This window comes from Mangifera indica, chromosome 20 (assembly GCF_011075055.1).
Source record: "Mangifera indica cultivar Alphonso chromosome 20, CATAS_Mindica_2.1, whole genome shotgun sequence".
Lineage (NCBI taxonomy): Eukaryota > Viridiplantae > Streptophyta > Magnoliopsida > Sapindales > Anacardiaceae > Mangifera > Mangifera indica.
This window is the reverse complement of record NC_058156.1, coordinates 6,113,807-6,126,429: the sequence shown is the minus strand read 5'-3', so window position 1 is coordinate 6,126,429 and position 12,623 is coordinate 6,113,807.

The window sequence follows — 12,623 nt, the reverse complement described above, 5'->3', positions numbered from 1 at the left end:
ATTTCTCACGCTCTGCAGCAGAGGATGAAATAGTCTAAATTTACCATTTCACTCTCGATTTGATTAGATTTATATACGAGGTGCATACGAGCATACCCTTCCAGATGACCCTACTAGAAGAAGTCTGCACCAACTGAAAATAACACAAAATTGTTAATTCAATATTTAATCTTAATTAACAAATATGATTAAATCGGTTAATGTTACCTTCTCAATGTACAACAGAGAAGGTTTGATGGGGGAATCCTCAATTGTTATAAAGTCAGCAATTAATTATAGACCTCATGTAGGAGATATGATGGAATCGAAGGGTTAATAGGTGAGGCCTCCTAACACCATCGTGAATATCCTACACAAAGTTAATATACATGTTAGAGAAACAAGTAAGTACAATTTATAAAAAGAATAAATGAGATGTGACTTTTTTACCTGATCGATTAGAGCTAGACATGTAAGCGTGATGATATCCTCTAAACAAGTCATATAATCCTCTAATCAAGACATCTGAGAAGACATCTACTCTCATATGATAGATATCTCATCCTATAAACAAAAAATCTCATGTAATATCATATTGCCTCAGCGAGCTAAAGCAACATCTAATGGGGATAAAATGAGTGATATGTCAATGGACATTTATATGTGGGATGATCGATAGTATGGTCTTGAACCCTAGGAAGATGTGTAGTCTCGGTGGCTATGGTCTCAATAATAGAGAGACATGTAGTATGCTCTATAACAAGGGGCTGAATGTGCTCATCCGCTGTCTTAGGATTACCGACCTGTATAACAACAGGTGTCATCTTCGGAGATGTTCCATCTCTTGCTGGGGAGAGGGGGTACCGAAGAGGATAAGGAATGCAGATCCAACATACTTGTGTATGTAAAAATGTTTGTATGTCATGGTCTAACCTTCTCAATTGGTGACAGTTGGAGCGAGAAAGTAACATTATCCTATTCATTCAAATACATAATTCAATTTATTTGCAATAATCAAGGTATTAATTAACTAATCAATTAACAATTACATACCTTATCATCGGTGAAAACAGTTCCTATATGACTCCAACCAAGAACATCTCATGTATGCCACCTAAACATCCATGGAGACGCATGGATATTAACCAAGTCGATCCAATTATATAAGGTGTCGATCGTCTCAAATATCCAATACTATAATGTAAACATTAATGGTTAAATTTAATTAATTTTTTTATTGTTAATCAATATAGATAATCAACAAATATACACTTATATGGAATGCAACAAAGAATCCATAGATGTTATATTTACGCACTTTAGGAATTTAGTTGGATTAGATTCTATCACTCATTTGAGACATCGACTCAAATGTTATTTTCCACATCGGAACACCCCACCGAAAGAAGTTAAACTGTCCAAGTAATCAACTAACTAGAGATACTCTGTAGATACCTTCTTTCGTCAATCATTCCCCAATAACACAATATACAGACAATACAACAAGACCATTTTGACAGTGTCAATATTATCATCCTCTCATGACCTAGGCAAGAAAACACGTTTTATATCATGATATTGCACCTTCTTACATCCCCAAAAATAGGTATCCCTAATCTTATGTCCGAATTTGTGTGGAATATATGATGAAAGTGTAGTGATTCAACTGAATGATAGCTTTGTCATAAGTGCAAACTTGAATAGGCTAAATCTTATGTCAACCCCATTTATTCTAAACCAAAACTCATCTTTGCCTAAGCCCTGATATAACTATTATAGCATAAATGAGCACCCTAACACCCCACTAAACTTGGTATCTAGTAATCAAAAGAGATGTCTAAGACACGTCTTCTCAAACAACCATAACTACTTTGGTGTCAATGTAGATCTAATCTTCAATATGACAGTTCACTAGACATAAAATGTAACCTCTACTCGGAAGTTTTAGTTCGTCATTGTTACGTTTTCTTTTTATGAAAAATATCTTATTAAAAAAATTTAAAGTTTATAAGAATTTCATAAAAAAAAATATATAAAAGTAGATATGGAAATAATAAATAAAAAAACAGATCTAAAATTTGTAAACTACATGTTAGAATACCCTACAAAGACAAAAACTAAAAAATCAAACGAAAATTCAAAAATTACATGTGGAAATTCCTTAGATTTAAAACAATTGAAATATTATACTAAAAACCTTTAAATGACAAATCTCAAAAAATAGAATTGAAATTCAAAAACTGCATATTAAAATACCTTAAAATGTCAAAAACTGAAAAATTGATCGAAAATTTGAAAATTATAAGTCAAAATACCTTAGAATGACAAAAAAAAAAAAAACAATTTTGAATTTAAAAAATTAAATGTTAAAAATACCTGGAATGATAAAAACTAAAAAATCGATTTAAAATTCGAAAAATACTTGTTGAAATACCTTAGAATAACAACAACCAAAAAATTAAACTAAAATTTGAAAATTATATACCCAAAAACTTCAAAATGACAAATATAAAAAAAAAAAAATTGAAATTTGAAAACTATATATTGAAATACCTTAGATAGTCAAAAACATAAAAACTAATCGAAAATTTAAAAATTACAAGTTGAAATACCTTAGAATAATAAAAATAAAAAATTCACCTGAATTTTAAAAACTAAATATTGAAATACTCTAAAATGTCAAAAATAAAAAAATCAATTTGAAATTCAAAAAATACATATTGAAATACTCTAAAATAATAACAATAAAAAAAACTGGACTAAAATTTGAAAAATACACGTCTAAAAACCTTAAAATAACAAAGGCCAAATGACTACTTCCCACCTAAGGTATGCTACAATCTCAAGTTTCTACCATTTAACTATGGAAACACCAAACACTCACCCATAAGTAGTTAAAATTAACGGTGGTAAGGGTAAAATCGTTATTTTCTCTATAATGTTAAAAATAAACTAAAATAGAATATATTTTTCCCCCCTAAACTTTAAAAACTAAAATTTTCCCCCAGCCTAAGTTTTAAAAAATCGTAGTTTCACCCTAGGGTTTCGTTTTGAAATCTCCGGCTCCATTGTTGACGGCCTCTTCCTCCCGAAGCATCATCTCCTTCTAACGATCTCTTTTCTCCCATTTGGACACTCGATCGACATCGGAGAAGCCGTGGAAGACGATCGCCTTCCTAGATGACGAAGACGAGATCGATCAATCTCGTCTTCATCATTTGAGAAGACGATTTCTCTTCCTAGACAATGTCTCTCTGCGTTGGATGGGTTGGGGTGGAGTTTAAGGGGGCCGTTGGTGGAAGAGAAACCGTCGAGAGGGGGAGACAGCCGGCGATGGCGCTAAAGAAAGTGAAAGGGTTTGGAAACTAAACCCTAGGGGGGAAATGCAATCTTTTCAAACTTAGCTTAGGGAAAAAATGTTAGTTTTTAAACTTTTAGGAGGAAAAATGAGATTAAATTTTTAGAGGTTAGGGTTTCGTTAACTTTAACCAGCCATGGGTGGGTGTTTGGTGTTTCCATAGTTAAAAAGTGGAAACTTGAGATTGCAGCATACCTTGGGTGGGAAATAGTTGTTTGGCCAATAACAAATATCGAAAAAAAGAGAAATAAAATTTGAAAATTACACGTTGAAATCTTCTAAAATGTCAAAAATTGTAAAATAACTTTGAAATTTAAAAATTATAAGTTGAAATAACCTAAAATGACAAAAATAAAAAACAAACCTGAATTTCAAAAACTAAATGTTGAAATACTCTAGAATGATAAAAACTAAAAAATCGATTTGAAATTCGAAAACTACTTATCAAATAACCCAAGTATGAGAGCCATCATAAAACTAATATGAAATTCAAAAAATGCATTTCAAAAAACCCTAAAATAACAAAAATAGAAAAATAGAGCTGAAATTCGAAAACTATGTCTCGAAAAACCCTAAAGTGAAAATATTAAATAATAGAATGAAAATTCGAAAACTGGATGTCCAGTTACCCCAAAACAACAAATACCAAAAAGTTTATCTAAAATTTGAAAAGTGCATCTCGAAAACCCTAGAAATCAAAAAAATCGAAAAACAGACTTGAAATTCGAAAACTATGTATAAAAAACCCTAGATTTAGAAAAAAATATGAATTTGCCCTCTTAACATTTTCATGCTATCCCACAAATCCTAAATGTTTAGAACAATATCAATTTGCCTCCTAACATTTTCTCATTCTCCTACAGGTTCTAAATGCTTAAAAAATTTTAATTTGCCCTCTTATTAATTTCACTCTCTCCTATATGTCCAAAATGTTGAAAAAGGTGCATTTTCTCCACCATGGGGTTTCCCATGAGTCTAATTGTTTAAAAAATCAACATTTTGCCCCCCCTCTCGCCCCATGTCATTTCGTGGGAAACTACTTCAAATCTTGTAGTTTCCTCTCTCACTCGGGGCTCCCCCTATGTCCCCTAGCGTACTACTGTTTAAAAACTTGCATTTGCCCCCTTCCCCCATGTCATCGATTCAACCTAAGGGATATTTCTCAAACTCAGGAATCCATTAGTTTGCAAAAATCCCTCGTGGTGACTTCCAACTTGAAAATCGATTGATTTTTTGATCAAAATCATAATTTTTGGCTAAAAAAATGAATGTACACTAACTTAAACACAATAGCCTAAACCAATTCATAAAAAACAACCAAGAATCAACCCATAAAATCAACTGTTCAAATTGAAAAACCCTAAACTAAAAATACCCTAAATGTTACTATAATCTATCAAATTTAAACATAAAAATGATTCAAACAAGATAAGGGATAATTTACTCACCTTCTTAGTAATTTTTGTCATCGAAAAATGTCAAAAATTTGATTGAAATTTCAAAGTAGTCGTGCCATGTGAGACCTTTGGGAATTCAAATTTTGTGTACAATGAGTAGGGAAAAATTTGGGTAAGGATTTGATTTTTTTGTGTTTATATATGGGGGCATTTAGGTCATTTTAGAGAAAGAGGATATTTTTGCTTAAGTCCAATAAAATGGGACAATTTTGCTTAAACCCCTGATGTTTAGGGTGTTTACTTTAATATCCTTTAAAATGAGTTTTTAGGTTAGTAATTGGTTCGATTTTCTTCGCTTTTGTGATTATTTTTAGTTGGGTTAGAATATGTAATTTTCAACTTGAATAATATGTTTTTGAATTTAAATTGGTTGTTCGTTGATGGAAATTATTTATTTGTTGGTTTAAGTGTAATATAAATGTGAAAACCATAATTGTTGTTGGAAAATATCAATTTTGTTGATAGGGTTTACAATTTGAATTTTCATTAGTATATTAATGGTCTTTTTAGTAAAAAAAATTGTTGTTAGATATTGAAATATTATTTCTAGTTAATCTTTTAACTAATTTTTTGATTGAAATTATGTTGTTTTTTTTAATAAATGGGATGATTTTAACATCATCAGTGTTGAAATACCCAATAGGCGTGATTATTCCTACCTATTATTCATCACACCTAATCACTATTTAGGAAGGATATTGAGAGGCACGATGCCTAGTTAGAGGACAAAGTGATATTTGCCATCACACCTAGTTACTGTTCAGATGGCAAATTGATAGGTGTGATGCTTAGTGGAGGTGTATTGTTAGGCATGACACCTAGTTACCATTCACTATTCAAAGTAAATTTTTTTCTTCAAATTTTTATGTTATTTGACTTTAGTTTCTCGTTTTATATATTTTATGTTTATTCCATGTTTTTAGTTTGTCCATTTTATTGATGTCAACTACTCAGTTACATGATCCATGCTCTCAATCCTTATATCATGATACCTAAATCATGTTCAACCCTAACAAGATTTCATAACCACGCATTATGGATAGCAAAATAGGTTGATGTTCATCAACAAATCATTGTGGAAGCCTAATATTCCAACAAGCATTCTTATCTTGAAATCATTAGCATGAATACAATACCGTTCATACATATAAGTAATGACACACACTTATACATAAATATGTATAACATATAACTCATAGTCCACAAAAACCTCATGATTTCAACAATTCAAACATTGATCCAAGTTTAAGAGTCATCTTACTTACCTTACCTCCGTAGCCTAAAGCAAGTCTTCGGATGGCTTTTGATAGTTCTTCAATAATCCCCCATGCTTCTAAGCTCCAAAGATATTCCAACTCTTTCAATTCTCTGCTATTTTTCTAAAAATATGAATGAATACCTCAACCATATGCATCCAAGTTCTTTAATTTTAAAAATCACAACACACAAGCATGTACTATTCACACACGGGCTTGTATATCGTTACCTATTAATGACATGTTTCAAAATCCCCGCAAAACACATCTTTATCCAAAATTCCAACCTACTAACCATGCATGGGTATGTGCCTACTCATACACGAGCATGTATCATAGGCATGCATGTCATTCATACTTAACTAATTATCAAACATTAAACAAGAAAATACTATTTTGCCCTTTCCATCATATACACAGGTGTGTGGCCTTCCTATAAGATCGTGCAACCCCGAATCCACATACACATAGTTTATTAGGCATAATAAATCGTAAACAAAGTTAGAAGACTAAAATAACCTTAGACGAATTTGTGGGTATTACAATTCTCCTCCTTTAAAAAATTTCATCCTCAAAATTCACTCAAACAACTGTATGAGCATCTGCCTCATATTTTGATCCATCTCCTATGTGGCCTTCTTGACTCAATGGTTCTTCCAAAGAACCTCAACAAGTGAAAACTGCTTAACTCTAAGCTACTTAGTCTGTTTATCCAAAATTTGAATAAAGTGTTTCTCATAAACTAGATCATCCTTAAGTACCACATTATCACCTCTCAATACAAGAGTTGAGTCATTGATGTACTTATACCGAAACGACAAATGGAATACATTATAAATCTAGTCCATACTGGTTGACATCACAAATCGATAGGCAATCTTAACTAAACACACTCTAGAATTTAGAAGAGGTTTCACAAATGTTAGAGCCAATTTACCTTTTCATCCAAATTTGAACAAAAGACTGTAGGGGGTAATTCACACAAAAACAGTATCACCCACATCAAATTCCAAGTCTCACCTTCTTTGATTGACATAACTCTTTTAACTATTCTAGGCTTATTTTATTCTTTCTCTAATTAGGCTTACATCCTTGATCATTTTTTAGTTTATTGATGGTCACAAAACTTGAGTTATGATATTTCTCTCACCTATCACATCCCAGTGAAATGGTGATTTACATTTTTTCCCATAAAATGCCTCATCTAAAGCCATTTAGATGGTCACTTAGTAGCTATTATTATAAACTAATTCCATTAGTGACACCACATTGATCCAATGCACTCCCTAATCCAAACAACATGTTGTTAACATGTTTTTGATCACCAGATTGACCCTTTTAATCTGTTCATCAGTCTAAAGATGATAGACGATGTTGGATGCCAACCTTGTACCCGTATACTACAACAAGCTCTGCTAAAGTGCTAAAACAAATGTTGTGTTGAATAGTCTTAGGTAAACCTTAGAGCCTTACAATATCTTTGACATAAACCTGACCTAAATAATTAGCACTAGTGTCATCTTAACTAGGATCGAATGTGCCAACCTTAACAAATTATCCAAAATACATCTTGGAATTTACATACAATGGAAGTATTATGTAAGCTCAATATTGTTTCATAAATCTTATTCATATGTGTTAGATAACTCATACATCTTTTACTGGGTTTTCACGATTTCGATCTTCATACTCAAGGTTCAACCCTTTCAGAAGGTGAACTAACTACTATTATCTAAAAAGAACTAAACTTTTTCTTTTATTGCCATCGATTTTAACCCTATATGTACTCAAGAAACCCATGCTTAAAATCACATCATGATCGACCTATCAAACACAATAAGATCCATGACCAACTTTTGATCTCTCAAAATTACTATCTCACATGATAACATATGATTGCTTATATTTTCATCCATATCAAGGTTAGGGCCACTAATCAAGATTGTGCATGCATACCTTGCTTTGGCTCTCCTTAATCACATGGTCCTTGATTTCTCGACTTTATTCAAAGCCTCAGTGTAAGATTTGCAAAGATGATTTCCCATCAACACAATCTTAACAATGTCTGATCTTAACCCATTAATAAAATTCTCTATTTTGCCTTTAGTAATATTAGTTATACTAAGGGCATAATAGGCAATGATACTTAACCTAGTGGAGTATTCCTTGATAAACCTCTATTTCTATCTCAAATTGGTAAACTCTTGTGCTTAGATATAACATAATTGTATGTAAATACTCTATCTCAAAAGCCCCTTTGAGATTAATCCATGACATCTTATCTGCTCGACGAGTATCACATAATATCTACCACAAAATCTTAACACATATCTCAACAGGTGGTTAGCATATCAGACCCTTTGATGGTCCATCATCTCAAACAAACTCATGACATCCATATAACCTCAGACCGCTCATAGCTAAAGCTAACCTGGTCCATATGCTACCTCTAAAATTTAGAGGTTGGTGTCTACTCACCAAATTATAGATAGGGTGAAGTTGTCCCTTGTAACCATCTATAACAACTATACTTTATATGTCCTTACCCATTCTCTCTTATAAAGGTGGCTAATCCATAATAATTGATTTCTTATTGATAGAAGAAACCTCAACTAGGTGTTTTGCACTTTTGGGTACCCACGGTTTTCCTAGAGAACCTTTTGAACTATCTACCTTATCATTAAACTTATAGTCTATAGTATTACATATGTGTTGGAGGTCTATCGCTAGTCTTTCTCTTTGACTCCTCATTGGAGTAAGGATATCATGATCATAACTCACAGACTCCAAGATCTACTCATACAGAAATAAGCATTCAAGCTAAAGTAAACAAACCATAATAAACGTAAATTAAAATAACACTTATAGCAATTGACTTGCGGGAGTTGTTAGCATTGCATAAAGGGTTGTTTAAACACTTTTAGATTCCCAAAACCATCCTTTGGTACCATTAAATGTAACACCCCTCTCTAGATACATACCCTTAGTTGGAAAAAGTATTCGAAAAGACATATTAACTAAAACTCTTCCTAAACACACAGTAAAATAAGTAATAGCATGATAAATAATTCATTCTCACATTTCCCAAAAGTGTAATAAAATACAACGAACATTATACCAATCTCAATGTCTAAAATCCAAGGTCATAAAATATAATGCATAAATACAACACATTATACAAAATGATCAAAATGCCCATATCTCATGTGTTGCCTCGAGCTAACCCTATCACCATCTTATTGCTTCACGCTCCTACTTGCAAAACTACAAAAGAAAACGGTGAATGAAACATACTTAATAAGTAGGTGACCCTACAATATTCAATAATGTATATGTATCACTATTAATCCCAATCTCATATATGTCATTTGATCAATTTCCTTGTGGTATCATGGATGTTTCTCTAGCATCCCAAATGCTTATCCAAATCATCTTAATGGCTAATGTTCAATCTTGAATGGTAGTGTTATCCCAAATGACTAATACCAAACAATGTACGCCAACGTCCCAAACATCTAGTAAAAGCATGAGATATCCCAAATATCAATCACAAGGTGTACTCAATAGACATGTCGATTGGGTTTTAGGTTATGGATACCACATCACTGAAAAGCAGGACCTTGTGCCTCTCCCAATATCACTCTTACATTTTAGATGTCCAACATCGGTGTATGCACGAGCTTCCTAGATGCTAAGGTGTCTTACATTAGAGCATAGTCAACCAAAGGTATCAAAGTCATATAGATTAGCTCTGTTGCTTTTGCAAACCATATACTACATATAGCCCGATGACACAATCGCACTACACAGTTTGATGATATGCCATACTACATACAACTTGATGACAAGTAACAATATCATAGTACATTGTTTCTAGTTTTTTTATTTGAAACTAGTTCAATCAAGGTTCATGTCATTGTCCATATAGTTGTACAAACCCATAATGATTCTCATCACCAATAGCCTTTGTTAGGGCTTTATCATTGACTTTCCTTATAATCATCCCTTCTAGAGGCAAATTAGTAATTTCTAAACTTTCATAACTATATCTGAACTCCCTACTTTCCTTGTTATCCTTTTATGTCTTTTTTCTCAAATATTTCCAAAGTACATGGGTATGTATCCATGACACACGGGGGTGCATCACTTAATCCACTTGGGCATGCAACATAGGTACATAGAGTGTTTCTTTGGGGTAGGGCACACGATCGTGTGTCTTATACCAAATAGGTATATGTCCATTCCTAATTTTATACTCATGTGGATTCAATTAACATAGGGAGTAATTTGCCCAAAAATACATATGTAAACCTGAGGGTATTACAGTTTTTTTCTTAATTTTAAATTTAATGATTAATGGTTTCTAAAGGTACACACCTATGTATAGAGGCAAACACGACTGTGTATGGTCATTAAAAAGTCAAATTTTTGCATCTGATTGTGATCGTGGTGAAATAGGAAGTTGTCTTAGTTAAGCAACTGGACACACGACCATGTATGACATGTACATGCCCATGTATCACATCTTGGAATTAAAATAAAACTGTGATTACCCTAACTCGTTTCCATTATCTTTCATTGCCACAGAAAGTAGAGAGTGTGAGAGAGATAAAGGGGTATTTTTATCATCTAAGAAACTGCCAATGACTATCGAAATCACTGTAGCCATGCAAGAGAGGTGTTTTTACCAGAATCCAAGTAAGTGGAGAGTGCTTCCTTTGTTTGATCATGAAATCTTATACTTTTTCTATTATACACAGATTTAGAGTTGTTTAGACATGAATGTGATGATTTATTTGTTTTATTTGATTTCGATTGCAAATATGATAAGCCATATGCATGTATAGTCCCTTGAATGTATGAATATTATGTGATTTGGCTTGATAGCTCAATAATGTCATTGGTTTGATGATTTTCAGTAAATACACTACTCAGGGGACTTAGAGATTCTTTGTATCGATTTATATAAGTGATTAAATAACCTTATGTGTGACTAGAGCAACGTAGAAACTATTAGGACACGATTCTAGATCATGACATGTAATTGTGTATAGTCTTATACACATCCATGTGTTATTCTAGAAATTTCAAAAGTCTAAGATTCTTGTGCTTGTTCTAAGAGAATACATGCGTATCTATATGGTATGGGACACACGCCCGTGTTTGACTTTACAAAAATAGGCAGCGTGCAGTAGAAGACACGTGACATGTACACATGGAGCAAAATGCACAGAAGTGTATTCAAGTCACCTCTTAGTGTGCACCTGCTCTATGCATGTACGTTAAGTGTCATATGTTTGTGTATATAGGTCAAAAGGGACACAAATATGGGTAGAAAAGCACACGACTGTGTACCTTTAGACAAAGACAAAAGACGATTATACCACTACATTATGTGTATAGAAGGAGAGAGTTAAGTAAAAAGAGTAATGAACTATTAAAGTATCAAGAATTCAAAAAAGACATAAATGAGGTGTCCAACTATGTGGATGATGACACAAGCTCAGAATGAGTCGAAAAGTCAACAACCTTAAGGCTAGTGTCACACATTTAGATAATCACCAACTATATGCATAAGTAATGATAATTATAAAAGTGACTAAAACACATAACTAACTATACAATTCAAGTGTGCATGGTAAAGCTATGACTTTTAGATATTCCTTACGTGAATCAGCAAGATGTACCATATATAAACCCGAGATAGGGGTTATCTCTAGATAGTTAGTCAACAGTTTTGATTAACTTACCTAGTAAAGGAAGAAATTGTTATAAGAGATTTCATGGTATGATTAAGATGTCCTAGTTAGTTAGCACAATAAGTCGTTTGACATGTGTGCAAGACACCACAATAGCTTTCATTAAGATATCAGATATGTTGATTCGAGCTTGGGTCTCCTTAATTTTCATAAATGATTCAGGGCACCAAGGTATGTAATGTGACCATATTTAGCTTACAATTGGAAAACAAGTTTTATTACCAGTTAATTTAATAGTTAAGGATGTTGAAAGGTCTCTACTTATTAAGTTTTACTCAATTGTTTCCTTTTGTTTGTTTTGCAAGTAGAGGTGAGTAGTGGGGTAGGTAGAGGATCTAATAATCCAGTGAGTAGCTGCATGAGGGAGAGGCATTATTATGTTATTTCAATTTTTTTTTGTATATAAGACAAACAATTATTGTTATTATTGTTAATGTTTTCCAACATGGTGATTATTCATGTTTTACATAGTTATTTTATATTATAGATTTCCAGATGTTTAGTATTGACGAGTTTTTAATTAATAAAGAAGTTATTTTTTATTGTATCACCCTTTTACACGTTTAAGGAATATGATCATGCATTAATGGTTTTAAATAGTTCAATCAAGCATGTCCCTTTCGGTATATTCCTATTAAGGGTATGCATCCAAAGAGGGGTGTTACAAGACATAAAGACGTATGTTGAGGAATTTCTAGAATTTTACTTTTCGTCTTTTCATCAATGTTTTACTACAAATCCCAGATTCCTGTACTTTCAACATTTTGTACACATTTATGCATTAACACTAACATATACAACATGTCTTCATAAT